We start from the raw sequence: 6,696 nt of genomic DNA on the forward strand, positions 1-6,696 counted from the left end.
CCCTCCCTTCCTCCCGCCACCATTGTCGTGTTCTGCTGCTGCCTCGTATTAGTCGCGATAGTGATTTCATTCCAGGACCGAAAACGAGACTAACATGCAAATGAAATCGGCAAGACAGTTTGCTCCTCTTCCTTCCCTTCCTCGTCTTCCTCTTCCTCATCTTATTTCTCCTCTTCCCCGATTCTTCATGATTTTCCTTCTCTCTCTCTCTCTCTCTCTCTCTCTCTCTCTCTCTCTCTCTCTCTCTCTCTCTCTCTCTCTCTCTCTCTCTCTCTCTCTCTCTCTCTCTCTCCTCCGGAATCGTCTCTTTCTCAGTAATATCAAACTTTCTCCCACAGTTTTTTGCTTTCTTCTCGTCCTCCTTTTTAGAGCATCTCGGCTCCCTTCCCTCCCTCCTGCCTCTCCTCCTCGTCCTCCTCCTCTCCTCCTCAAGGTCATCGCGCGTCGATCTGATTTTGCTCCACCACACGGAAGAATCCAGATAATGTTCACTGAATCAGCCCAAACAGCCTCCCTGCCCGCCCTCCTTCTCCTCCTCTTCCCTAATGAGCTCTTAAGAACGTCCTCCTCCTAGCCTTCATTCTCCTCCTCCTCCTCCTCCTTCTCCTCCTCGTATGTGTAAATTTCCCTTTTAAATTAGTAAATATTTGTCCTCCCCTCCCTGTTACATAACACAGCTCCTCCTCTTCCTTTCCCTTCATCCCATAATCCTCTTGTCTCCCTACAGTCACCCTCTCCTCTATTGCTCCAGAAAATCCTTCCCAAACACTCCCGGCCCTTTCTTCTCTTCCCCTCTCATCGCGTCCTTCCTCTATTCCCTCAATCCTTTTCTATTTTTCTGGCGTTCATTCCACGCAGCAATACATGTACGAGTACACCGTGCTTCCTCTCCCCACCGCGCCACTCTCCTCCCCGTCAGGAAAGGCGCCGCGTCCACTAAACTATTAACCAACAGTTCCTCTCCCTTCACCTTTCCCCTCCACGGTCATCATCTCAGCTGCCTGGCGTCAATAGCTCACGCCGACAGACGCTCCCTCTGGCCTCGTCTGCCTCTCTCGCTCACCACTCGTAATCTGATTATATTTGCCCCTCTGTCTCCCCTTCATTGACTTTTTATTTCCTTCCCACCTTGCCGTCATTATTACTCACATCTACTGCTTTTTTTACTTATGGTTATTTTCCTCCTCTTTGTCGTCATCATTACCTTCCCTCTTACTCTGTGTGGAGACTCGTGGAGGAGAATTATGGTGACTTGCTCATTCCCATTCCTTTTTCTTCTTATTATCAATAGCCGTGAGGAGAGCAGCTGTTCACTTTAAACTGACGGGAATCTAAATAACTGCATCCCTCGCACTGTACGAGACGAAATTGTTTGTAATTCATTATCTATATCATATGGAGGTAGTGAATATAAGTATGCGTGCTTCACGACTGCCACGTGCAGGTGTACTGGCACCCTACAGCTTCCCTTACGTTCTCAAGTTCCGATGTTCTAGTGACAGTAGCATTTCTTGAACTCACAACTGACTCACTCAGATAATCCAGTATAGATCCATGATATATATATATCTTTATTGTCTCCTCCTCTCTTCTTTTTAACAACACTTCTTGTCCATTTCTATTTACGAGTATGTTCCTTTATGATTTGCGATGCATGAAATTTTACAAGTTTTCTCATCAAAGTTGATCATTCCCTATCCCTTACAACTCTAGCCGGCACTCGCCTCCCTGCTAACTAATCCTCCACTGGTCTGACTCGTGTCCACGCCTCGCATTAATAGATCACGCTGGCTGGACAACAACCTCCCATCAGTGTGTGCTTGATGTGTGTGTGTGTGTGTGTGTGTGTGTGTGTGTGTGTGTGTGTGTGTGTGTGTGTGTGTGTGTGTGTGTGTGTGTGTGTGTGTGTGTGTGTGTGTGTGTGTGTGTGTGTATATGTGTGTGTGTGTGTGTGTGTGTGTGTGTGTGTGTGTGTGTGTGTGTGTGTGTGTGTGTGTGTGTGTGTGTGTGTGTGTGTGTGTGTGGGCGGGGGGGGATGGGACCGCTTGGATGCTTGCCGTAATGTGTAAAGTGGTCTGGTGGAGCTCAATGTAATGACGTGAACATAAGTATTGAACATGGAGAGAGAGAGAGAGAGAGAGAGAGAGAGAGAGAGAGAGAGAGAGAGAGAGAGAGAGAGAGAGGAGAGAGAGAGAGAGAGAGAGAGAGAGAGACAAAAACACCTATAAATACATTACTATGGAAGTCAAAGTGAATATTTTCTCCCTCTCCCTGACACAGAGAGCAGTTTCCAAATCCATTTCCTGCGCCAATAAACGCAACACTTCATCTTTGTTTTATTAACAGCCTCGATGAGCAACGCAGTGACGCGTGTCCAGAGACATCAACCAGCGTGACGAAGTGATCACGGTGGCGTGTGAGGCTGCCGTGCTGCGTACGAACAACTCTGCGGCACAGCGATCAACTGGTAGAATATTAATGATAATGATTGTTATTATTATTATTATTATTGTTGATGTCGCAGTTGCTGTTGACACATATCAGTGACATTTAACATTTGAGTGGTCGCGACAAAGCCTCTAGTCACCACACCGCTGCGAAATAAATAGATAAATAAACAATATGTGGAGAGGGATCATCTGAGGGCTGAGGGAGGTTTATATAAGGATTACTAGTATTACTTTTTGTGTGTCAGTCTCCACTGACCTTTAGCTGGTGATTTGTTGAAAGGTAATGTGACAGGGTGTTCTAGTTTATGCTGGATGCAACAAAACTTATTTCGCCCAACGTGGGGCTCGAACCCACGACCCCGAGATTAAGAGTCTCGTGCTCTACCGACTGAGCTAGCCGGGCTTGTAAGATAATGGAATAATAAATTTAACAATAATAATAGATTCATTTTCCACTTAAAGTGGTTATTCTTATTACCATGGAAAACTTAGTATTATCACAAAAGAATCAAGACAGACATTAAAACTTTAAGAGAAACACCAAAATGCATAAAAATATAATCCTCAAAATAAGATGTATAAAATGTAAAAATAACAATAAAGTCGTAGAAGCATAAAGCTTGCGGTACAATTAAGACAAAGTTGACTTAGACTCTAGGATCAGTAAGAGAAATAAAAAATCTAAAGCCAATAAAAATTTCATTAGACAATAACTTTAATTAAAAAAATCTGAATGTAGAATTAAAAGTAGTATTAACTTTATTATTCATTGAGAGGCTTTTTTTTTCTTTCTTTTTAGTCACAAGTTAAATGCTAATATGGTACTGGCCCGTGTGACATGTGGTGGGAGGTGGTTCCATATACCTGGACCTCTCAGAGAGAGGGATCATTTTGCTGGCGTGTAGTGCCACGAGTGACTTGATTGACAGTCGGTAAAGCCAGCAAGTGGTCTGAACAAAGATTGCTGAGATGTTTAAAGATTGGTACTGCTGTATCGTATGTTATTTTATCTTTAATAGTGAGCCACTGCAGTTCATGTAAATAGGTGTGACATGGTCATGTTTCCTGGCTTTCCCATTAGCAACTTTGGCAGAGAAACTGTGGAGCTTTTGTATTTTTGTTAACAGTGTTGTATGTGTAGTGCCCCATGTTATATTACAATAACTGAAAATACTCAACACAAGAGATTGTACTATTACTGTGTGTGTCGTTTGAGAGAGAGAGAGAGAGAGAGAGAGAGAGAGAGAGAGAGAGAGAGAGAGAGAGAGAGAGAGAGAGAGAGAGACTTAAAAGCCCGTTTCTTCCGCCTCACCTATTCCCATAAAGGACACAAAAGACCAAAACTATTAATATCCTTAAAACTCTCTCTCTCTCTCTCTCTCTCTCTCTCACAAGCCCGGCTAGCTCAGTCGGTAGAGCACGAGACTCTTAATCTCGGGGTCGTGGGTTCGAGCCCCACGTTGGGCGAGTTAGGTTTTGTTACATCATGTAGAATACCTTGTCACATTATTATTCAACAAATCACCAGCTCAAGATGAAATACCCCGCGAATGCAGACAGCGAGTTAAAGAGGGAAAGATGTAACGGACGCCTTTTTCACCACTCCTGTTTAAAAGTGATTGGTGAAGTGTTGGCGCAATGCTTCTTTCCCTTTGCACGTGAGCAACGCGCCACACACAGGTAAGCACTGTGTTGTTTTACAGAGTTAAGTGTGCTTGCAGATTTTCTCGTCGCGACTGAGACTTGGCATCTTTCAGTGTCCTTGTTTTTTTGTCTATGTTGTAATAAAGTATAAAATTAGAAACAAGACGATGCAGACTTGCCCACATCCACTCTTCTCAGCATCCCCTCTTCAGTATCTTCCTTTCCCATTTCCTGTCTTTCTCCTTCTCTTCCTTCTCCCCTTCCTCCTTCTCCCCTTCCTCTTCTTTCTTCCCCTTCAGCTCAGCACCAAAATACACACGAGTCTGGTTCACGACACAGGCAGAGATGGAGAGGCGGTCAGACAGAGGCAGACAAACGAACAGGCACACAGATGAAGACAGTGACAGAGTATCGATGAACACTACAGCTCTTTGTGTGTGTTGGGGAGGAGGAAGAGGAAGAGGGTGACTTTTTTTGTCCTGCTGCTCCTTCTTCTTTACACTTCTACCACCACCATCATCACCACCACCACTACAATCACAACCGCCACCATCACCTCTTAAGACAACTACACAAAGAAAACAACAAGAACATCGACGAAACCTAAGGAAAATATGTTGTATATAAACCTGACAACGAATATCAACATTTTCTGCTCGAGTTTCCATCTTTTATCGCAACGAGACGGTAATGGAGTTGCGGCCACACGGTTTATCAATGAGCGAGGCCATCAAGGAGGAGCGTGGGCGCCGCGTCACCGTCAGGATTAATTGACTGAAAATGTACATGTTGGCTGCACAGGATAATAAGACACAACAGAACTGAAATATTTGTCCCTTCATCATTGTAGAAGGCAACCCGCTCTGCTGCCCTCGTCGCCATCGCCATTGTCTTCCTCCTAAGTCTTTTCTTACAGTACTTTCCCCTCTTCCTCCTCTTCCTCTAGTTAGCCTCCTGTTCCACTTCTTCCTCTTCCTCCTCCTCCTCCTCCTCCTCCTCCTTCTCCTCCTCCTCCCATCCTTCTCCAGCGCCTCAATGCTCTCGAGCTAGATTGGATATTTTGTTTTGACACTTTCTCGTGAGTGCAGAGGCAGGAAGGAGAGAGGGAGGGAGGGAGGGAGGGAGGGAGGGATCAATGATGTTAAGGAAATACGAGAAGAGAACTGCTGGAAGTTGGAGAGAGAGCCCCACGAATGCCTGCACACACACACACACACACACACACACACACACACACACACACACACACACACACAGACACCTATGTAAATCAAAATTATGATTGCATACATGTGGAAAATACGACTATTACTCCTCTTCCTCCTTCTCCTATTACTACTACTACTACTACTACTACTACTACTACTACTACTACTATTACTACTACACCATTACTACCAATGGAACAACACCAGCCTTTTACACCTCTCTCTCTCTCTCTCTCTCTCTCTCTCTCTCTCTCTCTCTCTCTCTCTCTCTCTCTCTCTCTCTCTCTCTCTCTCTTTAATCTCTCTTTTTAATACCTATTCTTTCCTTCTCGTCTGTTCCTTCACTCCCCACGTTTCCTCCTTCACTTCTTTTCTGTTCCACATTCAACACTACTGGTCGCTTTTTTTCTAGCTTTGATTTTTTTTTCTTTCCCTCCCTTCATTTTTCTGTCGTTTTTTTTTTTCTCTCACTCCCTTCGTCTCCCCCTTCCTCTTTCTGGTTTCCTTCCCATCTCACTCTCTGCCTATACCTTTTTCTTCCTCCTTAAGTATGTTTTCCTTTCCATAAGTGATATTTTCTTTATCCTCTTCCTCCCTATCTTCTTATTTTTTTTTTATTGTGTTATTGTCTTTCCTTCCTCCTGCTTCACTAAAGACTAAAAGCCCCTGATGAGTTTTTCCTCTTACAGTTCTTATTTACCTTTACTTCTTTCTCTCACACTCTCCAAGTTTCCCTTTTCTCCCCTTCTTATACTTCCCACTCTCCAAGTTTCCCTTCGCTCCTTCTCTCGTCGCCTGCCTCCCTCCAGCCTCGCCGAGCACCGTCAACCCGAGGAACACCACAGGCTGCCAGCACAAGACATTCCCCGCAGCCTGGAACATTGATGGTTGTGTTTCAGCCGTTCAGGAGACTACACAGTGCTGCTCCCTCCCTCTTATCCTCCCTGGCTTTCATCTCTCCCCTTCCTCCCCCGTCACATTCATGTTTTCTTTCACTTTTTCAAACTCTCACAGTCTCCTCGTCTTGTCCTCTCGAATCTACAAGGCGCCTCTTGTACGAGTACTGCCGCCTCTCTCCCTGTCTCTGCTGCACTGCTTGCCACCTGCCGCTGCGTTAATAAGATTATATTTTACTATTGCTACTGCAACAACAATGACAACAACAACAACGACAACAACAACGACGACAACACCCTCTAACATACATTCAGATATCCTCCACTGTCTCTCTCCCATGCTGTTCACTATTTTCCTCCTTTGTGACAATCATTTTACACACACACACACACACACACACACACACACACACATACACACACACACACACACACATCCTTCTCATTCTTACATTTCCTCTATTTCTATTTACTTTCCCTCTTTCTTTTCTGTTCCAT

General features: G+C 44.6%; 2 non-coding genes across 2 annotated transcripts; one reads left to right on the plus strand and one right to left on the minus strand.

Moving 5' to 3' along the window:
* Positions 1-2,780: 2,780 nt before the first annotated feature.
* On the minus strand, positions 2,781-2,853 carry Trnak-cuu (transfer RNA lysine (anticodon CUU)). Its single transcript has one exon. It is a non-coding gene; the product is annotated as a tRNA-Lys (tRNA).
* Positions 2,854-3,844: 991 nt separating this feature from the next.
* Trnak-cuu (transfer RNA lysine (anticodon CUU)) lies at positions 3,845-3,917 on the plus strand. Its single transcript has one exon. It is a non-coding gene; the product is annotated as a tRNA-Lys (tRNA).
* Positions 3,918-6,696: the final 2,779 nt, after the last annotated feature.

The sequence above is a fragment of the Scylla paramamosain genome, chromosome 2, assembly GCF_035594125.1.
Source record: "Scylla paramamosain isolate STU-SP2022 chromosome 2, ASM3559412v1, whole genome shotgun sequence".
NCBI classification, from domain to species: Eukaryota; Metazoa; Arthropoda; class Malacostraca; order Decapoda; family Portunidae; genus Scylla; species Scylla paramamosain.